This window comes from Eriocheir sinensis, chromosome 4 (assembly GCF_024679095.1).
Source record: "Eriocheir sinensis breed Jianghai 21 chromosome 4, ASM2467909v1, whole genome shotgun sequence".
Classification (NCBI taxonomy): domain Eukaryota; kingdom Metazoa; phylum Arthropoda; class Malacostraca; order Decapoda; family Varunidae; genus Eriocheir; species Eriocheir sinensis.
Genome location: NC_066512.1, coordinates 2,008,080 through 2,033,665, shown reverse-complemented (window position 1 = coordinate 2,033,665; position 25,586 = coordinate 2,008,080). Strand labels below are relative to the sequence as shown.

The 25,586-nt window shown below is 44.0% G+C and overlaps 1 protein-coding gene across 1 annotated transcript in view; it reads left to right on the top strand.

Annotated features, from left to right (window-relative positions):
- The first annotated feature begins 477 nt into the window (after nucleotides 1-477).
- Nucleotides 478-25,586, top strand: part of LOC127007948 (ankyrin-2-like) — a 119,874-nt gene continuing 94,765 nt past the window's right edge. Inside the window, exon 1 of the mRNA XM_050879499.1 lies at nucleotides 478-614. The gene's annotated coding sequence lies outside the window, so the exon portion shown is untranslated. The remainder of the gene's footprint in view (nucleotides 615-25,586) is intronic.

Sequence of the window (25,586 nt, the reverse complement as noted above, 5' to 3'; positions counted from 1 at the left end):
GAGGCCGAGACTTTTTTGAGGTTATCGTGTTGGAAAATATGTTCTGTGAAGTCCATTAAGTTGAGGACTTTAATCTTGTTTCCGTGCTCCTTGCCTAGAATTCTGAGGGGACCTCCAAATTTAGGATTTTCTTTGACATAGGTCAATGAGTAGATTACGTAAATGAACAACGTCGACTGAAAAGGCTTAAAATTTGCGAAACGAAATTTAGCATTAAATATTTCACACATTTAATAGTTAACGGAAACGCTAATCCACTATTGAAAAAAGTTAGCTTTGCTACTTAGTAATAAGCAGACTAGCGGAACCCTGCCCACCACTGTCCTTGCCCATTCTGGCATTCAGTTTATCGAACAGGCTGACTGTCTTGTCTAGTGTGGCACTCTGGGATGCACAGTGCATCCTGAGGATGAGTCAACTTAATTCCTTTATCAGTGAGTAAGATTAGATTGTAGTCTATAGATAGTCCCCTCACCTTTGTAGAGTGCTGCGCAAACGCAATATCATAAACTTTTGGCGTGTCATCAGTGCCTGCTATGCCCTGTCTTCCTCTTCCGTAGCATTACATCTAGGACGCATAGAACACCTTATAGAGTGAGAGAGATGTGCTTAAGGTAAGGCTGCATTACACGTATATATTATTGTGATATAAAAGATAAGTGGGTTTCTGCTATCTGCACAGTGAGCCAGACCGGGATCAAATGCCTATCACAGTGCAGGAAACAGTTCATTGACTGAAATAAATGAAAAAGAAATCTAAGTTGACCAATTGACTGTAAAATAATATGTAAATCCTCTTTTTTAAGCTTGTAAGATTACCTTTTGAGGCGATGGCCAAATGATCAGCTCATTTTTTTTCTGGTTCAGCATGTTAATATAATTAATTATTCACACACCAGGTATGTACCAGGTATATAAAAACTTTTAAACAAATTGTAAATGATAAAAATTAATTCATTTATGACATCCCAAAAGCGTTCCGTTTGTAAAAACTGGATATTTTTTTCCGGAGACGCCTCGATGGCATGGAAAAGGTTGTTTTTCAGCAATAGCATGCTCTCTTTCTTGCCCAACAAGCTTGCATTATACCCTTAACACAGGTCAATAGCTCTTTCAATATTTACATGTTTCAGTACGGAATGAAACATTATCGTCCTATATCTGTCATACGCGTTAAATTAGCTGCTGCGGACAGACTTAATTGATCGATAGTCACTGTGATGGCGAGACACCACTAGGGATTTCTTGACGGCTCTCTTAATTTTTTTTTTCAGCAGTCCTTCAGCAATCTGCGAAGGTCTTAATTGCACATGTTTCCTTTCCATGGCCATGTTACAAAAAAAAAAATACGCAGGAGGAATCTTCATTTACACGGGAGTAGGAGAGTTGTGGCTGAAACAAGAGGCTTCCATTTTCTCCGGCACGTAATGAGAGAAAGGTTTGGGGTAACCGAAACATTCTGTCCTCATAATACGCATTCAGGAGGAAAAAAATAGGGGAATATTTATGAAAGTGTATACTACTAATTTCGAGATGCTGACTGCTTATTTCTGGACAAAATATGATACTGTTTAGGTTAATATTCGTTTTAGTGCCGTCCCAGCAAACGCAATTACGTATATATTACGTTGTATAAAAGTAGCGGTTTTGTAACTTACGTAGCGAAGATACGTAGTTATTACGAAAATGTGTGGACTCCCAGGTACGTCCTTAAAACGTATTTCACTACGTAACTCACGACCTTTCTGCAACCTTATGACAACGTACCATTAACACGTTTTTATGACGTTTCTACTACCTTTTACCACGTCCTCATCACCTTTTAACAACCCATTTACTACGTACCAATTACGTTTTTGCTACGTTATTGCTACCTTTAGCGTGCATATTGCCACGACCTTCCTGCTACGTATAGCTTTATACAACGGTTCGTGCAACAGCTCCTTCCAGTACCTGTAACCTGTGTCATAACTTATTTTCCTTTAGCTAATGTTTCAGTCACATAACCGTATTCTTTACCTCTTTTTTTTATGCATATAATCAACAGTGAAAATCAATGGTAGTTCACTTGCAGATTAGCTGAGCTTTAAAATCTTAGTTAATCTTAACCAGCAAATGACCAGAGATAGAACAAGATGTGGTGAACTAATATTTTATTCATGCTTCTCCTTTCTCTTTTGAAAATAAGTATATGCAAATACAATATAACACGTACACTTCTTAGATCATGTCAGAGTGCTAATTATTGACAAGGTGATTTTTTTCTTTGCAGAGAACAGACACAATACCACAATTCTCTAATTAAGGCACTTAACTGTTCTGTCCACACATTAAGAAAGTTATTTTGATGAAATAAACAATTCAAACTGCAATCTTACCTAATTTTTTTTCTAATCACTGAGCTTCTATGGAGTTCAGGTATCAAATAGGGATTCTACTTTCATCAAAATAACTTTCTTACTGTATGGGCAGAATAAGTGTCTTAACTAGTGAACTATATTATCCTATCTGCTCTCTGAAAAAAATCCACCTAGTCAATAATTAGCACTCTGACATAATCTAAGTAAATATGTTGTATTGTAAATGCATATACTGATTTTCAAAAGAGAAAGTCTAATCCCCATTAAAAATGGATTTACTTTGTTCCTTGACATCGGTTCGAATCCGCACGGCGCTAGCATCACCTTTTTTTTATTGGCGTGTTACTGTTGAGCTTCATATTACCACCACTGTCTTTATATAAGGCATAATTGAAAGTAAAAAAAATATGGGATTTTATACATTTTTTATTGAAATATAGTAGAAAAAACTGACATGTTAAGTTATAATATTACCTTAATCTACTCTTTTATTTGACCAAGTTATAACATTACCTTAATCTAGTCTATTTTATTTCTACCTTAACTGATCTATTTTTTTCTTAATCCAGACTAAATACATCCTTTCCCTCCCTCCCTCCCTCCCCCAAAATAAAAAAAAGACAAACCAAGTACATTATAAATGAAAAAAATGACCAAGTTATAACATTACCTTAATCTAGTCTATTTTATTTCTACCTTAACTGATTTATTTTTTCTTAATCCAGACTAAATACATCCTTTTCCCTCCCTCCCTCCCCAAAAAAAAAAAAAAAGACAACACGAATAAAAAGAAATTACACCATAAGTACATTAAAAAAAAAAAAATACACAACACGAGCACATATAAAAAAAAATACATGTTAAGCATTAAATGTAGGACTTTCATCAAAGAAAGTCATCATTTGAGCTACATTTGCGTCATTAGGCAAATTCAAAGAATCGAATGCTGAAGGAAGTGATGTGCCTGAGGAGCTTCCAAAGGTTTCGGCCACGCCCACGCCGGACGGCCCGGGCTGCGGCGTGAGGTCTTTTTCAACCACTTCTGCTGCTGATGGGTCTTCGAAGATGAGTTTTTTGGTCACAGAGAATTTTTTTTTCATTGGTTTCCCCCGCCCACGCGCCACCGAGGAGAAGATACCCGTCTTACGTTTAGCCAGCTGAAGTCTCTTCTTCTCAACTTTGTGAAGATTCTTCTGAGACAGTCTTGGGTCCCGGACTTCTTGCTGCTTCGGCAAATTATTCTTTACCATTCTTTGCCCCCGCTGGCGATGTTGCTGCTGTGGCTGGCACATCTCCTGCTGATCGCCCCGACCAAGTTGTTGTTGTTGTGACACCTGCTCAACCCCCGCCAGCTGTCGCACTTTTTTCTCCAGCAAGTTCCTCTGTCGCAGCAGTAGCTGCTCTATCTCTTGTTCTAGTTGTTCTTGCCGTTGACCCTGCTGCTGCTGCTGCCGCAGCTGCTGTTGCTGCTGTTGCTGCAGCTGTCGCGGCTTCTGCGGTTCAACGCCCCTCGGGTATTCAAACTCTTTCGCCTCTGCCTGTCAACATCTACCTTTCCTTCTTGCTGGAAGTATGCCTTTATACAGCCTGTGCCTAAGAAGGGTGACCGCTCCAATCCCTCAAACTACCGTCCTATAGCTTTACTTTCTTGTCTATCTAAAGCTTTTGAATCAATCCTTAACCGGAAGATTCAAAAGCACCTTTCCACTTCTGACCTTCTATCTGATCGCCAGTATGGGTTCCGCAAGGGGCGTTCTACTGGTGATCTCCTAGCCTTCTTAACTGACTCTTGGTCATCCTCTCTTAGCCGTTTCGGTGAAACTTTTGCTATTGCGCTGGACATATCAAAAGCTTTTGATAGGGTCTGGCACAAATCTTTGCTTTCTAAACTACCCTCCTACGGTTTCTATCCTTCTCTCTGTACCTTTATCTCCAGTTTCCTTTCTGACCGTTCTATTTCTGCCGTGGTAGACGGTCACTGTTCTTTCCCTAAATCCATTAACAGTGGTGTCCCACAGGGTTCTGTCCTATCTCCCACTCTTTTTCTGTTGTTCATTGATGATCTTCTTTCCAAAACTAACTGTCCTATCCATTCCTACGCCGATGATTCCACTCTGCATTACTCAACTTCTTTTAATAGAAGACCCACCCTTCAGGAACTTAACGACTCAAGGCTGGAGGCTGCAGAACGCTTAGCCTCAGACCTTGCTATTATTTCCGATTGGGGCAAGAAGAACCTGGTGTCCTTCAACGCCTCAAAAACAGTTTCTCCACCTATCCACTCGACACAATCTTCCAAACAACTATCCCCTATTCTTTGACAACACCCAGCTATCACCTTCCTCAACACTAAACATCCTCGGTCTATCCTTAACTCAAAATCTCAACTGGAAACTTCATATCTCTTACTAAATCAGCTTCCTCGAGGCTGGGCGTTCTGTACCGTCTCCGCCAGTTCTTCTCCCCTGCACAGTTGCTGTCCATATACAGGGGTCTTGTCCGCCCTCGTATGGAGTATGCATCTCATGTGTGGGGGGGCTCCACTCACACAGCTCTTCTGGACAGAGTGGAGGCTAAGGCTCTTCGTCTCATCAGCTCTCCTCCTCATACTGATAGTCTTCTACCTCTTAAATTCCGCCGCAATGTTGCCTCTCTTTCTATCTTCTATCGATATTTCCACGCTGACTGCTCTTCTGAACTTGCTAACTGCATGCCTCCCCCCTCCCGCGGCCCCGCTGCACTCGACTTTCTACTCATGCTCATCCCTATACTGTCCAAACCCCTTATGCAAGAGTTAACCAGCATCTACACTCTTTCATCCCTCACGCTGGTAAACTCTGGAACAATCTTCCTTCATCTGTATTTCCTCCTGCCTACGACTTGAACTCTTTCAAGAGGAGGGTATCAGGACACCTCTCCTCCTGTATTTGATCTTCCTTTCGGCCACCTCTTTTGTTTTACTTTAGGAGCAGCGAGTAGCGGGCTTTTTTTTTTATTATTGTTTTCTTTTTTCGTTGCCCTTGAGCTGCCTCCTTTGTTGTAAAAAAAAAAAAAAAAATACACCATCACTGCGGCGATTTTGTTATTGTTGCCGTAGGCTTATGAAAAGATAGAGGAACAATATTAGACAACAACAAAAAATCGACTCTCTCTCTCTCTCTCTCTCTCTCTCTCTCTCTTGTAAGAAAAAAAATACTTACGAGATACCTAGCCGGACGGCGAGTCGTTCTTCAGATGAGGCACCGGTAATGGCGGTGTCACTTCTGAGAGAAGGCTGAATAATCCCTTCTCCCGTAAGCGCTCCCACGCGGCCACACCTCCCACCGCGCTGCCGTTGTAGTTGTTGTTGTTGTTATTGTTGTTGTTGTTTGCCCGACGTCTCGCCTGCGACGCGCTCACTGCGCTCACCGGTAGAGGCGGAAGCGTCAAGAACGTCCTCTGTCTCACCAGACACGGAAGCTTCTAGAACATTCTCTGTCTCACCACCTCCATCTCCACCAACATCCGCTGAAATGGCAAGAAATGTTTTTTTTTTTTAAGACAAAGAATAAGAAATACACACACACACACACACACACACACACACACACACACACACACACTCGCGCACGCAGAAAAAATAAAAATAAACAGAAGGCAAAGAAACCTTACCTCTGTTTGGGGGATGTGGTGTGTTGTACATGGACTCGGCTTGCAACGCGACTTCCTCCATTAGCCGTTCATCAATGTCGTCAGCAGGAAGAGTTGCGGCAGCGTGGAACGGTTGTTGTTTTTGTTGTTGAGAGATCTCGACAGTAAAGGCTTCCTCCATGATGTTAGTCTCGTGGCGATATGGGACCGACTGACTGATTGACCTTGTTTACCACCCATCCAGATTACCCGACCCTACCCTAGGTCATAGGGCACGCGCGCGCACGTGCCCCGAACCCCTCCTGACCCAGACTAAAAGAGCGAAGAAAAACACCCTTTCTTCTCACGAACAATACGAAGCGCGAACGAAACCGCCGCCCACCCGGTAGACTCGCGCGAAAACACCATTTTGTTCACACGAACAAACGAATCTTGTTCTTAATAACTAGATATATTTACATGTACAGACCTTAAAACGAAAAAAAAAAAAAAAGCAACTTGGTTCACAGGATATTGATAAGTTAGCCACACACTTGTTGCACCTTCCTGAATCTTGTTCTTAATAGCTACATATATTTACATGTACAGAGCTTAAACGAAAATATGCGACTTGCTTCCCGGAACATTTTTTTTACACACTTATATAAAACATTTAATAAGTTAGTCACATATCTTAGAAATACAATGCTTGTAAGACAGTCCCCGACTAGGCTGGCAGAATGTTTTTTTCACATACAGGCATTTTGTATACTCTAGTCTATAAGCATATGTTAACACTTTTCTATCATTCTTCAAAAAATTTCCTAAATCATAATTATCTTTCAAGAACTGACCAGTCTTCTCTAAACCCAACTTATTACATAAGTATACAAATTGAATGCAATACGCTCCACACACCAGAGTTTTGTCCGACTGTAATCTTAAGGCAAGTTTAAAAATAAGATTATCTTTATGCTTATTCAAAAAATTCGAAAATACTTTGAATAGAGTCGCGGACTCAAACCATAACTGTCAAAAAAATATATACATTGTTTAATGACATAATACACCACCCAGTGGCCCATGTTATTCTGAGATTTATTTAACACATTAGCAATAAAGACAATAGGTTTGTCTGACTCACTCCTTAGATTTAATTTCGCCACATCGTCAGCCGGAAGACAGCCTAAGAAATATATATTATCATGATAAAGTCTTCCTTGTAGAGCTTTCATAATTTGTTGATTATTCATTATTATTGTTATACTCTACTGTCACATGTTACGTGCCTCTCCGAGTTTATTGACATTACTCCCTTTGTATCACCAAACAATAGAATTACTAAGTTTTCATTTAAACCGCTTTTAAGCTGAAAACTTATGCGTAAGTTTCCGCTGTGTTCAAGAGGCACTGCGCCTCGTATGTCTTCTGCAAGCAAACTAAAAACAAACACTGTCCTTCCCTTCTTAAAGCTATCGTAGTCTAGTAATGTGTCATTTTCTACTCCTAAAGTATCTAAAATATCATAATAGACTCGCGAACACTCGTGGGGAAAAGAAGCCGTGTTTTTATACATATTCACACCATTGACGGATACTGTTAGTTCAGACAACTCAGCACTCTTGAAATACAACCCGTTTTTATTATATGCACCCGAAAACGCCCCCATGTCAGTCATGACGATATATAAACGCTCCGGAATGACATTTCCCCAAGGTTGGTCACAGACAATACTTGTCTGCTGCTTGCCGAGAACCAGAGATTTATATAACATCTTGAAAGTCCTTGAGTATTTTCCTGAATCCAATTCTTTATTTAATGCAAGCAGTGCTGACGGGTAGGGTTGGAGTCTGGTGACCCAAAGTTTGGCAAAATCAATATGGGCACGAACTGCACTCCCATCGCCGTCAGTGTTCAGATACCAAGCTTCGTTAGCTAACTCAAGCCTTATTCTCAATGGAATGTCGTCACATAAATACTGATCACAAGAAGTAACGTCCGACATTAATGGAAAGGTAAGATGAAGACCATGATCTTTGATATCTTTTAAATGTCTCTTTTGTTTGTTTCCAAGGCTAGTGAAGTATGCCGCGTCATAAGTTTCAATTACACCAAGCCCTCTCGACCTGTTATCTTTGAGGAGGTTTCCTATTTCTCCGAATGATTTGAGTTTTAAAGTGGAGAAGCTGGTGAGCATCTTTAGGAATGACCAGTAATTAAAATAAGGGTTACGAACCGTTTGATCACCTACGTACACCTGAATTGATTTGAATATGGTATTAGCAATGCCATTGGTGAATTCAACATTGACAGCCTCCTCGACTTTTGTTTGTCCATCGACTTGAGTGATGCTTAATTTCAACTCAAGAATTAATTTAGCGAGGTCGATAAATACTCCCTTCACCCCCGGCACGCGGAACTCTAGGTACTTATCTTTTAACCTGGTGTGGCTGGACAAATTTACAGGTAAAATGTCAGCAAGAGTTTTAGACGCAATAGAACTTTCAACCTGACGCTGTCTGTTGATTCTAGGGAATTCGTCAACTACACTGAGCGCATAATCAGAAATCGGAACTAAGGGAGCGGCGGAGGCCATGCTGTTGTCGCTCTCGTGTTGCCACCTCGAAAAAAAAAATTGTACCGCATGTTACACTGAAAAAGTACCATTCGTACCGCTAAATTTTAAAAATGTACCACAAAATGTATCACTTTCTATTTAATGAAAATATGATGGTTGATAAGGCAGTATACAGACAAATCCTTGGTAATCAAATGATGCGACCAGGGAATACATCCATTGCTTACTTCAATTTAGTTGATATTAATGAGTTTTAGGTTTAATGTTATATAAAAATACAATAAAGGAGATGGGAGATGCCTGCCAGGCGCCAGTCCATTTCCCAAAATAATTAAGAATACAAAATGTACAAAGCATAAAAAACTAGAAAAAGTTGTATATATATATATATATATATATATAGATATATATATATATATATATATATATAGATATATATATATATATATATATATATATATATATATTGGCCATAGGGAATATTCAATGCCAGCCATGCACCAGTGATGGTAAGGGGGATTATGAAAATAGTACATTACATACTGTAAGCAACACAATGTAGAGAGTGTGACAGGAGGGGGTACACCAAAAGTTAAAATCTCTGGGCAAAATGAGGGTGCTCCTTCAGAATGCAATAAAGGGTACCAATATTTATAAGCCAGCTCACCAGCTCAGCCAGCTCCCAACGGCCGTGGACTGTATAGTGCTACTGAAGGGCAAGCCAACATATAAATCATAGTGAGTGACCCCCTGGCCAGTCTCTTAAGTTTACAAGGCTCAGGGGCAGCCCCACTATAACTTCCGAATAATACTTGCAGTCCAGCATCAGGACATCATACTGTCTATCATCAGTGAATATACAAAGATTGGAGACTTGGCATGTGTGTTGATATGACAAACCCATTAACATTAAAAATGGCTGAAAATCATTATTATTACCCTCTCCCCCTCCCCGTCTCGTCCCCACGGTCCCCGACTCCCGAGGCTCCCATGACGCCGTGACGGTCACTCCCGTCCGGTGTTTCGACAAAAGTCACTTATGACTTCGTATAAGTGACTTTGGTTTCAACAGGACACCGCGACTGCTATTACTCCACTCGTATACAAGGCTCAAAATCACTTAATACTTGTGCTTGAGTTTCAGAAAGTATAATGTTTTTCTCTTTTACTCTAGCTTATCTTAGTAAAGTATTTTTTTTTAATCATTTTAGGATATTCTTCAAGCAAAACTTCAAATTGTACCGTTGATAAGGAAAATTGTACCGTTCCATGCAAATTGTACCAAAAATGGCTTTATTTTGGAATGTAGGACCACAGTACCATTAGCTTCAAAATTTACCATTTTGGTACAATTGTACCGCAGGTGGCAACACTGCGCTATATACTAACTCCTCGCGCACGAAGGAGGTTGGGGATCGCTCCATCATGTCACCACCGAGATCACTGCAGCGTTCGATGCTAGAGCTTTTCCGCCATCCGTCCTTCCCCTTCCTCACCTGCTCACATTTCCCACGCTCATGACTATCCATTACCTCAGTGAACACGAAATCAGAAATGGAGACACTGACCGTGGCAGCGGACATCGTGTTAACTTAAGAAGAGTCCTCTCGCTAATGGCAAGCACGCTCGCGCGCGCGCGCGTAGCCGCCAGAAGGTTCCCGCCCCCTTTTCATGAGTTCCCACCACCCCCCCACAAAACTAAATTATATCAAACACATCGCTGTTCCTTTTCTTGCAACCGCTTTTCTTTTTATTATTTTTCTTCTTCTTGCTTCTCGAGGTAACTCTTTTTTTCTCTTTTTCCTCCTTTCATCAACCTAACACCAACTCCACTTAAAGCTTCAATACCTCTTTTCTTTAAAGCACCTCTCACGCTTCTTTGCCCGCTGCTTACATCCTGTATAACATCTTGAGTAAACTTAAGCGCACCGGGTGCAATGGATCTGAACAGAAATGGAGCAACAGTCTTTACAATATTTGCAAGTGTGGCAAAGAACCCTCCCCCTCTCTGGTGAAATCTCGAAGGGTGAGCAAAATGCACAGTTCGAATATTACCAAAACCGCCCCCTACCTGATGTGGAAAGCTACTCACTAGACTTGAAAATTCACCCTCCGTAGGTGGAAAAAACACTGTTCGCGACGATGACTGCATGATCACTAGGAAAAAAAATATGAAGTGTCATTTTTTATAGCTACACTGTGGTTTGCATCTGTACCCCATCCCCAGTGGTTGACGCTTCCGTCCCCTCTTCCTGTCCCAAGAGCATTCATTACCTTTACGTAATTCAAATCTAGTTGGTGGGCAAAAGATCTTAGCTCCTTCAAGTAGGCTACGTTCCATTCATGATCCATCTTTCCCCTTCGCCCTATGCCAGTAGGGAAAATGACTTTTCAAATGGTTTTATTATGCATGACATAATCAGAGAGCTCATTCAGATACCATTTAATATTATCGCGTCTGCTTTGCTTGGTGTCCGACATTAAACCGTTTACATAATGCATATCTCTGCTGATTTCAACAAAATATTTAGACAATTATATTCTACAGAATCTCTCTGACTAAACTGAGACACCAAACCCACCACAACGGGATAATTTGATTCCGCTGGTGGTTCCTTCACTACCAGCGACCTCACATTCGGTCTGTCACTCCAAATGACTCTGTTCAAATTATACAGTTGTTTCCGATTTTCAAAGAGATTAGCATAGCCATACACTTCTGCCAGGTCCTTGGCTATACCGCCAAGTTTAAAACTGGTGGCGTTGATGGTGGTTACTAAACACACACTACCGTCAAGGAACTGACGATCGGTCATTCGCCCCTTTACAGGAATGATGGGATAGTCTGACATGTTTATAGAAAAAATATATATATTAATTCTCCCTCTTACTCACGAACAGTGTCTCCCCGTCCCACGAGCCCAGGCAAGTGTCTATATCCCACGCCCAAACAATCCCTTTTATATACGATAAATCTCCCACGACACGCCCGGCATCCGCGCGGGGGCGGAGAAAGGAGTAGGGCGTGGCTTTGCCCGAATTTGGGCACTTCTCCTTCCTCCCCCACCTTCTCCAAACAGTTGCTTCTTGGCCTTATTGTTGCGTATAAATGAGGGATCTAAGTTCGTGTTGTGAAGAAGCATTTTAATAAATGGTATATCGTCGGCTTTGAAACCTAACTTGCTGTTGACGTCACTTAGGGTTTGCAATATATCAATTACATTAAAATTGCTAATGGGGCTCAAAAGATTTCCACTCGTATCCCACGTAATTCCTGGAGTATGTTTCATGAGAGATAAGAAAGCTTTGGCATAATCCCTTTGAGTAGCTCTCATTCTAACATCAATCCTATTGTCTATGGGCGGCTTCGGATCGATAGTATTTTTTGGGGATGTCGAGCGAGGATTTATGCTAGCTACAGATGGAGGGTAGTTGTTTTGGGTTAATACATCTTGTCGAGAGCGTCTCTTTATATTTCTTTAATGGTGGTTTTGATGCAGGTGACGTTTTGACTGTTGAACGCGACAATGGTTTCCGCGTTTTCTTTTTCTTTTTTTCCTCGCGCGTCTTCCTGTTTCGTTTTATGTTACGGCTCCCCATAGAAGACTTGTGTAAAAATTGTTCTGCTGTTGATTTAGGGATGACAATATTCCTTAATTTTTTAAAAGGCCCGTTATGACGCTAGCAGCCAGAGGCAACAACACAGAGAGAATAGCACCTCCCCGCTGTGTTCGCAATAGTTTTTTTTAATTTTTTTTAGCGTACTTACCCCCTTGTTGGCGAGCTTCCTTATGTGGTTTTCATATTTGTTCAGGGATTTCACAATCTTTGTATTTCGCGTAAGATTAGTTTTTAGGAAATTTAGAAACACTTCTGACAAGCAATCTATATGTTTCTTCTTCAACGCCGCAATTACTTTTTTTCGCTTCTCAGGGGAGAGTTTAGCCAACAGCAAAACAAGATCCTTGTGAACAAAGGCGAGGGGAGGTGCTTTTTTTTTCTTCTTATTGGCGGATTCGAGGTCATTAGGAAATATCTTGAGCGTCTATCCAACCGTCTTGGCTCGGATCATAGCCCAACCAAGATACAAAAAATTGTTTGCGGCCGTTCACAACTCTTGATTTTTTTATGATGATGGGGAAAACGTCTGGGAGCTGAACTTTGACAAGTTCCTCTCTGTAAAACAAGCCTTGGATGGGTTGATTGGATAAATCTTGCAAGGTATAGCCCAATGGAGATTGTCAATAATCAACGCTTGCAATTTTAAATATTTCTTCTGTGTTTTGGATATGAAAGCCTTGGCTAAATTTTGAAACCTTCTCAGCACCCACGAGTCGAACGTAGTCTCCGCTGTTCAGCACGCGACTGGCTTTGCCTTGACGCTTTTCTCTATTTTTACAATGCATTTTCTTGAACTGCAACATGATTCGTTGCGGGTCCTTCATGGCATGTACTTCGGCGGATGTTTTTCCTAGACGAGCGTGAGGCGTGTGGTTATAGCTCTCGAGTACCTCCTGCAGGATGGAAATATACTCCAGTTTATTGTGAGCTGTCATATACCTGTATATCCGTCCTTTAAGAGTTCTGATTAATCGCTCGGCAAGGCTGCTTTTTATCTCTTGGGAGTAAACGCTGTACATTTTTATGTTTTTACTTTGCAAATAGGTTTGAAGTGGACGATTATAGAACTCTCCACCGCGGTCAACACAGAGCCTAGAGACCCCTTTGAAAGCAGCGTCTTCCTCTAGCAATGTCTTCATTGCCATTACCATCGACTTTCCATCTTTACGTTTAAGAGGCAGGGCTTTGGCGTACCTTGAAAATGCATCAATGCACACTAAGATGTAATTATGACCTCTATTAAAGCGGGACAATTCTTTCATGTCAGCGAGATCTGCTGCTATGATATCCCGCGGTTTGGGACTGAGAATAGCTCGCCTCTTAAACTTACGCGGTTTTAGTTTATGCAATGTATGCGTTCTGCAGGCTTCCATAAACTGCTCAACCTCCCGCATGGAAACATCAGGTTTGATGGCTCTCGCAGCTAAAAATAAAGGCCTCACTCCGGTTAAGCTTCCGGGTACTTGGGGGTCTTCATAAAGTGTCTTTAAAAGACGTCTCTTGGATGGGGATAGCATCACTCCCTCCACGAGTACACAACCTCACTAGAGCCGTCGTTCGCAATATTTGATCTCAGTGATAGGACCTCGGGGGTAGTTATACTTACGTCGGCCACGAGATAGCCGTAAGGTTTTCCCGCAACAGCTCGCTTGTAGATGCTGAGAAATGTCTTGGCTCTGTCACGACCATACATATGACGTCCTAGAAGTTCAATTTGACCAAGATCTCTTTGCTTAAGCAAAACGAAATGTGTGCAATTGAAGGATATGCTCCCTGCATAAATAAGTTCTGAGAAATGAGTATGGAGCTAAGGCCAAGATGTCTGCCTTTAATAAAAACATTGGCAACGCTTTCATCATTGGCAGCGCGTAAAAAGTTATCGTCATATACTACTAACATAGCTTTATTTTTATGACAGAGATCAATTTCCTGTTCTGGGTCTATAATGTCCTTACTAAGTATTACTTTATTTTGCAGCTCTGGCAAGTCTTGAATGGGATGATGTGTTGCACCACAAATAAGAACCCTATAGAATTTATGACAATATTTCTTTACAATTCGCGTCACTAGCTATGTTTTCCCAGATCCTGACGCCCCGGCCACAAAAATCCTCCCACCTCGCTCGCGGGGAAATATATCGATAAGGTCTTCCCCATAACACTCTTCCATGGCAAAAGTCTCGCAGTGAGTGACCATTTCTTTCGCTGACCCACTGATTTTAAAAGAGAGGAGACGTGGGCGAAATATGTAATACTATAGTGGCTGAACGACTTTCTTCAAAGTATATTTTTCGTCCATACTGATCCGTCACCACTACCGCTACTGAATCTATGGCGTTCTTCGCCAGCTTTTTATTCAGAGGTCTTTGTACGGAGTAATAATTGTTACTCCCTCCGCAAGGCAGGGTAGCTAAAATGCTCACAGTTTGGCTAGCAAATCGTGTGGGCTGGATTACGTCGCAATAAAGATGGAGATAGTCCACGTCGGCGTGAGGATCTGGTGGAAAATCGGCATTTACCTGGCGAAGCGAGTAATGCGACTCCTCATCCGTGACGAATATATCATAGTAATGATTAGGGATAAATCCAAGGATGGCAGCCAGTCTGGGTTTAAATAGCAAACTCATTTTGCAATAATTTAGATTTCCGCAGCCATCTAAAGAGCGCTTGTGGTTCATAATTTTTGGTCCAACTCAGTATTCCGCGTTCTCCATCAAAATAAGCCTCGTAATTTGTAAACCCAAACACTCCATTTAAAATAGCTTTCCAGTATGTACTAAGCTCAGCCACAATCGCGCTTATTTGTTTGCTCGTTAAATTTCTCGAGGGAGACGGCGAGTACCGCAACTGTCTTCCTGAGCTGTCATTGGGCGTTTCTGTGTAAACTTCCACTATGGCTTCTTTGTCTTCTCGATGGAGGGTGTATACTTCTCTAGGAATAAAAATACCGTGTAAGGCAACCTGATAATTTCGGTCAGGGGGTAAATTTAACGGTATGATCTCATTTTTAAATGAACCCGGCACGTTGTCGGGATAAAGATAGCGACAACCTAGGCTGCAAAGGTATATTATATGCTCATCTGCACTCGTCATGTTTGTGATAAAGACTGACATTGTTATGGTTTAGGCTTTAGCTTTTAAGTAACAGCTCAGCGATTGCTTTTAGCGCGAGCACCACCACCTCCACCTCCACCCCCACCTCCGCTACAGCCACTCGTGTGAGCTCCTTTGTCTGTAACCCATCCCGGCGGGGGAGGGAATCTCCAGGCCATTCTCGGGGTGGGAGGTGAGGATAAATGCAGTGGCGGAGATGGTGGTGGTGGTGGTGCTGCTGACGACGATGGTGGCTGGCACGTTGGAGGGGCATTGGTTTCTCTCCTCTTTCTTTTGTTTGATTGATTAATTTCTTCTACACCATACTTTCGGAATCTTTTTCTCCATAGATTACACATGCCTTGGCTAGCTCCAGGACTATTCATACCCTTATCGCTACTTTCACTTTCATTTAAAGTATCCCCATCGGCATTATGAGCAGTACTAGTAGTAGTAGTAGTAGTAGTAGTAGTAGCTGCAGTAGTGACGCGGTCAGTAGTGCTGGTTTGAGATTTCCTCCGCATTTGACATAGATTCTCAGGTAAATCAGGGTGACCATAGGCTCTCGTAAAAACACGAGAAGGATTGCCCGGTATGCTGTCATCAGAGAGCAGATGCACTCTTTTGTTGTCCAATGCGCTTAAAGTTGCCTTCTCAATGGAGGTAGCGCATAAATGACCTTTCAGGTTGCGTATGCTATAAAGACGCGCCTTATCCGCCCCCGCCCCTTGTAGTACCTGTCTGTATTTTTCATGATTATAGTTGCTCAGACTATTGTGAGGTACACCCTTAGCTTTTTTTATTTCTTTACCCTCTCCGGTTGTGGAGTCATGCAATTTGATTGAGTACATCTTGGGTTTCAGGCACAGCATTTCCCTTATATGGTTTGCCCCTACTTCTGACTTGACATAACCCGTTTGACCTTTCTTGGAAGTGTCATAGGCGGGGTGGGTGATGGGGAAGTTACTAAAGTCCATGGCGTTTCGTATAAGTGGAAGCGAATAAAATTCACTAATGTATTGGAAGTTAGAGATGCATACGGCCGCAGAATCTGTGTCTCCATAAATATATGAAACATTCTCCGCACCACAGGCTTTTCGAAGTGTGTGGTAATATAACTCATACATTTCAACCTTAGAAAGCTCCAAAATCTGATAACCAATGTAATTTGGTTGGTTGATGCGAATGTTCTTCCTTCCTCGAACAGCAAGGACTCTATCATTACTAAGAGGTATGAGTCTCTTGAATAATGGGTCTCGTAACCTGCGCCGTAGTGTTGACTTGGAGATTACAATGTCTGTAGTTATGCTATATTTGACCGGATCCATAAGGGTTCGACCAAATATAGAGTTGGAAATGACCTTATAGGCCTTCTGCAAGATTTTACTGCTGGCCTCGCGTCGTGCTTTGATGTTACCCTCTATAAAGTCTTTAAGATATGTAGATTGGGTAAACTGATAGATGTCGCGGATTTCTGCAATTTTACCTCCCATTTGCAAGTATAACTGCAACATGGGAAGTGTGGTGAGGACACCATTCAGCGCGCAATGCGATCCAACAAGCTTTCGCGTCACTCTAGGGAGTTGACATCCTGTCTTCGCCATAAATGCTTTGCTGTGCTCAGACAGATGTTGCTCGCTATATGTCCATGTGGTGGATGTGTAAAGGAAACTCGTCCGTTGACCTAGCCACATCGGGCTCAATTGAGCGCAAGTCACAGTGAAACCAGTACCCCACGCTTCCATCCGTCTCCACTTTTGTTATCTCATGAGTTCTTATCCACTCCTCTCTTTCTTCTGGTGTTAATTTTATAAAATCCCTCTCTGGCAACGCTCTAATCATAACGGTAGGATACAGACTATTCTTGTCTAAATAGACTATGTGGCGTGGGGTGTTTCGTTCGGGATCGAAATCGGGATTAATGTGAAGGTTATTTGCAACTGCCTGTGGTTGAACTACTGACGTAAAACCACCTCTTACATTGGCTCTTACAAGATGATACAAGTCTGGATCGCTCGGTTGTCCTATTTTGGCTTCTGTTGATTTTAGGAAGCTGTTGAAAGCGTATCCGGGGAGAGAGACATAATGTGTTATATCTAACCCATATGTATCATGCAACACGCTTCGCCATTTCTGTAGAATGTCGGCAAGCAACGCTACATCTACTAAAAGGTACGCGAGCATGTAGTCTTTTAGGGTTTGACAACCCAGGGCATCCCACACCGCTTGCGCGTGGCTGTACTCCTCCTCGCTGACGTTTCAGCTTTTAATGGGTAGGCGGTGGCCGAAGTGATAACGTACTGGACCCACATTCGCCGCGTGATGGACGACGCGGGTTCGAATCCTTACGCTACCACTCGGATTTTTCGGTCACCGCCGAGTGGCTTAAAACTACCCACATGCTGTCCTGAAGACCACCCATCAATCCGGACTCTAGAGGAAGCCGTCCAAGCGAATCAAGTACGAGTTCCGGGGGGCAGCATGAGCCAATGCAAGATGGCGCCACTATAAACACTCGCCTGCGCCAGAACGGGCTGGGCCGACCATCAGGCCCCACCTGCAAGAAGCCTTGCGCCGACCATCAGGCCCCACCGGGAAGATGCCTACCGGCGCAATAGGCAATAACGTAAAAAAAAAAAAAAAAAAAAAAAGCGTGCTATAAAAATCTTCAATATCTGGAAGTGACTGACACGCTAATTTGTCAAAATCAGTGACAAACTCGTAAGGAAAACATTGCTTTCCTGAGAGGAGGAGCTCACGCGCTGGTGCTGGGAAGTGATTTATGAGTGAGCGAGTGACAGGTAGAGATTCTCCCGAGGCAATATGTTCTCCCCCTCCAATCCTTTCCACTCTTTCTGCGCATTCTTTGATGCTGTTGCTCCATCTCCTCCTCCTCCTCCTCATCATCATCAAAGGGAGATACTGCATAAACAAAAATGGATAACTTATTCAGCCGCTCAATTAGCGCAACATCTTCCCACGCTCAAGGGAAATCAGTATCGGGCACGGTCACCACTTTCTTGCATTGTCTCAGTGTCTTTGTTTTACGATGAAGGTGCTGAATGTTTGGGTCTTTTTCCAAAAGAGAGTGAGTTGCGAGACATTGCACAAGACAGTAACCCTCTTCGCCTGAAGGGTTAAAAATGGACCGGGCTCCCCGGAAGCCCAATGGTTTATTGACACGTCCGCCTACCGCAGCTCGATGACCTGTTCTGCCCAAGACTACTTTAAACATGTCAGTTTCCAATATCACGAAACCTGACCCTTCCGCCTCATTTATGTGTCTCCATGCGTTCCGCTATGTAATGAATCATATTGCTTATAAAATTTTCTACCTCCCCTTGGGTAATAAGCTCTGATGGAAAAACAATATAAAACGGCTCCAATCTCATTTCCTCTTCCTCGCCCAATCTCGCGAGTTGCACGCGCATATCAGCATACGCTCTGACTTGGGGAGGGGGATGGTCCATGCCTTCTATCTCATCATGCAGTATTTGAATAAATTCTGCTCTAATATTTGAAAGAAAGTTCTGTGGATCGCTAGCGTCAACTGGAGGTATACTAAACTCAAAATAAAGTAAATCACCGTTAAATGCGTGTTCTCTGTTGATGAGTTGCACGCGCTGTCCCTCGTCAACATTACCTTCATCAACAGCGGGGATGTCATTGTCATCACCAACGGGACACCCACCTCCACCCCCGCGCTGCTGGCAGTCCTCCTCCTCCTCCTCCTCCTCCACCTCCACCTCCTCCTCCCCTACTTCCTCCATTTCCTCCTCCTCCTCCGTCGCTTCCTCTTCTTCCATTTCCTCCACCGCCTCCTTCTCCTCCGCCATTTCCTCCTCCACTTCCTCCTCCACCTCCGCCGCTCCCTCCTCCTCCATTTCCTCCTCCACTTCCTCCTCCACCTCCGCCGCTCCCTCCTCCTCCATTTCCTCCTCCACTTCCTCCATTTCCTCCTCCTCCTGCTCCTCCACTTCCTCCTCCTCCTCCTCCTCCTCCTCCTCCTCCTCCTCCATTTCCCACTCCTCCTCCTCCTTCACCACTTCCTCCTCCTTCTCCTCCTCCTCCACCGCTTCCTCCTCCTCCTCCTCCTCCATTTCCTCCTCCACCTCCTCCATTTCCTCCTCCTCCTCCACTTACTCCACTTCCTCCTCTTCCCTTTCCCTGGCAAGGACATGTGCACCAACACCAAACCGATCATCATCATCATCATAATTGTTATCATCGTCATCATCATCATCATCAACATTGTCTCAGCGCTCTTCCTCCTCTTCCTCCTCCTCACCCACCTCCTCCCCCCACTCCCCCTCCTCTACCTCCTCCTCCACCCAGTCTACCTCCTCTTCCTCCTCCTCCCCGTCTCTGACAAAGGTATGCGTGCCAACACCAACCCCCCATCATCATCATCATCATCATTATCATCATCATCATCATTATCACCATCATCATCGTCATCAACATTGACACCGCGCTCTTCCTCCTCCTCACCCTCCTTCTCCCCCCACTCTCCCTCCTCCTCCCCCCACTCTCCCTCCTTTTCCTCCTCCTCCCCCCACTCTCCCTCCTTTTCCTCCTCCCCCCACTCTCCCTCCTCTTCCTCCTCCTCACTCTCCTCCCCGTCTCAGACAAAGGCATGCGCGCCAACAACAAACCCACCATCCTCATCACTCATGCTGGGACAGCCACCACCACTCCCTCGTTGGCTGACGAGGATCTCCTCTTTATCTCCTCTGGTGCTGTTTGTAATACAGTCCAACACTTTCAACAACACGTCCTCATCCCCGCTTCCAACATCATTTGTAATATAGTTCAGAATGTTCACCAGGCCGCCCAATAAACCAGCCATCTCTTCCTCCTCCTCCATCTCTTCTTCGTCACTCAAGAAAAATAGTTTAACACATCATCCATCTTCTCCTCCATCTCGTCATCATCACTCGCATGTCGCACATATTCCCCTTCTTTGTATAGCTGAATCACTGATGCACCACAAACAATGCTTGACTCGCTATGCGGTGTCTGAATTTCTAAGACCTCTCGCGTTTTTGTTTTTTTTATGCCCTGCGTGGGCTGAATCGGTCTCCTCACTATTGATTTTTTTTAAAGCTCATATATATATATATATATATATATATATATATATATATATATATATATATATATATATATATATATATATATATATATATGCACAGAGGCGAATCGGTGGCGTATTTTCACCCACTTCAATCACGCAGAAACATATATAGCAGTATAGCACGTCTCTCCCAGCACCCCTCGCTCAGGACTGAGGCCGGGCTGCTGGTGGTGTGGGCATCGCGTTGGCGAGGTGGAGGTGGTGGTGGAGTGACCTGACCTGAGCCTGGCCGCCACACACACACACACACACACACACACACACACACACATCCTGTCCTGACCTCATCGAAAAGGTAATCAATAATATGCCAGCCAAACCAGCCAGCCAGCCCAAACAACTCCCTCCCACTCCAACCCCGGCAGGAGGGTGACGTCCCTAACCAACCGCGGCGGGAGGAGGGTGGCGCCCCCCGGCGCAGCGCGAAAGGGTGGTGGCGCCCCTATCCCGGCAGGTGGGTGACGTCCCTAACCGACCGACCGCGACGGGAGGAGGGTGGCGCCCCTACCCCGGCAGGAGGGTAGCGCCCCGAGTAGCCGACCCCAGCTCCTGCAGCGCCCCCCGGCGGGAGAGACGCGCCCCTTGGCGCGTGCGCGCGGCGCCCGCCTCCTACAGCGCCCCCGGCTGGAGGGAGGCGCCCCCGGCGCGTGCGGTTCCCGTGGGGCGTGGAGCGGAGCGCGCGGAATAGGGGGGTTAGGGGGGGAGGGGGCCCCCGCGGGGCGAGGATAGGGGAGGGGGGATAGGGGGGGGGTAGGCTGGCTGGCTGGCTGGCCGGCCAGGTGGGTGGAAGCTGGTAGGCCAACCCCGTAGATTTTCACGATCAATATTGCGTCACAATTTTAGGTCCCCCAGTGTCATCAAAATTTTAGGTCCCCCAGTGTCATCATTGCCTACTACTGGTCACAACTCATTTTCTTATGTGCTTAGCTCATTATTATTATTATTTTTTTTTACCTAATGATAATGCCCAAAGGAATACATAATAAATAAATTGAAAACTAAAAACTAGCACCAAATTAAGCTAAAGACTACCCACGTGCTGTCCTGAAGACCACAAATCAACCCGGACTCTAGAGGAAACCGTCCAAGTGAATCAAGAATGAGCTCCGGGGGGCACCATGAGCCAAGAAAAGAGGCGCCACTATAAAACACTTGCCTGCGCCATGACGGGCTGGGCCCGACTACCATCCAGACCCCTCAAGAAAGTCTACCGACGCTATAGGCTGGCAAGAAAATAAATAAATAAATAAATAAAGCTTGTTAGGAACCAGGGCCCATACTTATAAAGAAGTCAGGCGTTTGACTTGTGTCTCGTCTCAGAGCTGAGTGTGCACCCTAGCTGGGGCTCCAGCCGCCACGGGTAGTGGGGAAAGTAAAGTTGCCAACAACGGCGAGATCAGTTATCTCATATGAAAATTATTATTATTATTATTATTTTTTTTTTTTACGTCGCTGCCTGTTGCGCCGGTAGGCATCTTCCTGGTGGGGCCTGATGGTCGGCCCAAGGCTTCTTCCAGGTGGGGCCTGATGGTCGGCCCAGCCCGTTCTGGCGCAGGCGAGTGTTTATAGTGGCGCCATCTTGCATTGGCTCATGCTGCCCCCCGGAACTCGTTCTTGATTCGCTTGGACGGCTTCCTCTAGAGTCCGGGTTGATGGGTGGTCTTCAGGACAGCATGTGAGTAGTTTTAAGCCACTCGGCGGTGACTGAAAAATCCGAGTGGTAGCGTGGGGATTCGAACCCGCGTCGTCCATCACGCGGTGAATGTGGGCCCAGTACGCTACCACCTACGCCACCGCCTACCCTAAATGGGTAATGGGTAAGATTCCTTAAAATGGTGAAAGTATTGAATAGAAGTACATCATATCCATAATAATAAGGTTTTGTAAGACTATAGTGAGCGTTTGAATGTAAAACGATTTGATGAGGCACGCTGGCTGTCTGACAACACCCGGCAATGTTTACATTTGAAGGTCGCTGCCTCAGACGAAGACCCAGGACTTATGCCTGCCTGGGACCAACTTTAGCTACTCGCGCCGCGTCTCAGATGAACACCCAGGATATAGGACTCCACAGGGCCGGTTTGGGCTCTTAAGACGAGCCTGAGATGAAGTGTTAGCTTTATAAGTATGGGCCCAGAGCCCAAATTCACAAACATACTCAATAACTACGAACTAACATAACTACGCACTATTGATTTAGCTACCGACGTTAGCGTCAGATTCACGAAGCAAACCTTAGATGGTAGTTAGAGGCGCGCTAAGTCAACGAGGCCGCTGATTGGTTGATGACGTCATTGGCCTTGCAGCGAATCGTAAGTACGTTTACAGAATCGTCAGCCAATCCTAAGGAGCCCCCTCCAGCTGCTGGTTCAAGAAACCCATTCTCTTTTCCCATTTTTCTTCCTTTTAAGGCAAACTGTACTAAATCGTAATCTACGAATTCAACTATTTTGTTGTATGCTGCACATTTACGTCAAGGTAACTTTGCCGTTCGATGTCTTGTTACCTACGAGCATGCTTAAGATGAAGAAAAAGAAGATACGGAGGAGATTGAGGCAGGAAGAAAGCAAATAGAAATATGGGACAGATATCGAGGCAGACAGAATGAAGGACGGAAGGAAGGAACGAGGGAAAATTAAGACTGTCTTGCCATATCTGCAGCCCAACTCATGGGTTAGCTGTCACCCGACAAAGGTCCGTGGTCCCTCCACGGAGGGACAATTCTAGAGATGGATGGATGAATGGATGAGGAGGTAGGAAGATGAAGGAGGAGGGAGGTCTGGCAATCCCCCGGCCGGGTGTTGCCATACCGCCCACACTTATCATATACCTCTCAAAGGGTGTATGTCTCATCATTTTTTAAAGAAATGGGCTTCCTCTAATCGCAAAGTTATATTTCAAGTTGAAAAACGCGATTTATAAGCATTTATACGTAAATATGATAATATTGTTAGCGTTACCGTCAGCTCCGAGGCAGTAGTTATTTAACAACAAATTTAGCGTCACACAGAGCGCGGTAAACGTTTGTGAATCCGCGCGCTAACCCGTGACGTCATCGATTAGTTGGTAGTTATTGCCGCGCGAGCTTTGTGAATCTCGATGTTCTCAAAACTACGCACTAAGGGCCCAAAACTACGAACTAAGCCTTTGTGGATCCGGGCCCAGGGGCGGAATCCACAAACATACTTACTAACTACGAACTAACATAACTACGCACTATTGATTTAGCGACTGACGTTAGCGTCAAATTCACGAAGCAAACCTTAGATGGTAGTTGAGGCGCGCTAAGTCAGCGAGGCCGCTGATTGGTTGATGACGTCATTGGCCTTGCAGCGAATAGCAAGCACGTTTACAGAACCGATTATTTAGTATTAACTTGAGAGTGCTGGCGAGGACTTCTAAACACTTAATAGTAAAGTTAACAGTGAATCCCAGACCCAGACCCATGTCAACATGGCCGCCGGACTTCCTCGCCCAGCCCGCCTCCGCAATTTAGAGTTCGATAGGACGCTTTGGAACTGTATAACGATGGTGAACTTGTCAAGAGATACATATTAGACCGTGCAGGAATGGAGTATGTGACTAATTTGGTGAGAAGAGAGCTACAAGATCCAGTTCAAAGGGAGCATTCCCTCACCCAGGGGTTGAAAGTGATTTTGACTTAAAGATACTTGGCTACAGGAAAAATGCTGCAGTGTTCAAGTGATGAGTTTGGGGGTAAGCCGGAGTAGTGTAAGCAGGGTGATTGCGGAAACTCTGGCCGCCCTCAGTGCCCCGTAGGTAGTCGGGAGGTTTATCCAGTCTCCCCTTGATAGGGTGGAGATCCATGAAAAGCAAGCAGAATTGTACCAACTTGCCGGTGTTGTGGGAGTGATAGACTGCACCCATGTGAAAATAATGGCACCAAAGGAAAACGAAGTAGTTTATGTGAACAGAAAAAAAACCCAGCTTGAACATACAATTAGTGTTTGATGCCTTTGTTACTGATTAAAATGTGAAATATTTGAGTTAAGGAAAACAAAACATGGGAAAAAAACTTTTATTTGTAGCAGAAAGGTACACACATGCAAATGAAAAAGATGACATTAAAATTGCATTAAAATGTAATTTAGAATATGATTTATAATTATTGTTGCTTTAAAATGAAGTTAGAAAACAAATTACTCCTGCCGGTTATTCGTATTGAGATAATGGTGGTAAGAAAGCTTGTTAGAGACGTCTGCCAGTGTGAGGGAGGAGGAACGAAAGGTCGAGGTGACCACATCGCGAACATCATGACTTATAAGTGAAGTAAAACGAGGTTAATTGGTTTCTGTTTACAAAGTTCCAAGTGGAAAAACAACTTTATTGTGAATTCAGTGTATACTTTTCTGGAGTATTGTGTTTACTGAGTGAATTGGTGACCAATCTGTTGCTATTTGTGTCTTGCTTGAAGATATTCATCATTGGATTCAAAGCTATGGTAATAATGTACAATAGTCGTCATAGGGTAGGCGGTGGCGTAGGTGGTAGCGTACTGGGCCCACATTCACCGCGTGATGGACGACGCGGGGTCGAATCCCCACGCTACCACTCGGATTTTTCAGTCACCGCCGAGTGGCTTAAAACTACCCACATGCTGTCCTGAAGACCACCCATCAACCCGGACTCTAGAGGAAGCCGTCCAAGCGAATCAAGAACGAGTTCCGGGGGCAGGCGGCGAACCAATGCAAGATATGCCACTATAAACACTCGCCTGCGCCAGAACGGGCTGGGCCGACCATCAGGCCCCACCTGGAAGAAGCCTTGGGCCGACCATCAGGCCCCACCGGGAAGATGCCTACCGGCGCAACAGGCAGCGACGTAAAAAAAAAAAATAATAATAATAATAAAAATAACAAAATACGTAGTAATTAATTATATGTCAACCTATTTATTTTCATGAGATCATGGTATGACCACTGAAAAACATAGCTTTTTTTTATCTTGGCTCCATCACAAATTCAGTATATAATTATTCATATATTCAATAAAGTAGTGGAATCCAGTTTTCAGCATCTTTTATTATTATGCCAATATTCTAAGCACTCAGCTTGCTAACACGCTTAGGTTTATGTTGTCAGCTTGGGTCGGACTTAGGTGAACACTTTACCAAGTGACCTAAGATTACTCAATGCTACCATATAGGTATACTACATCTTTGATTGTGA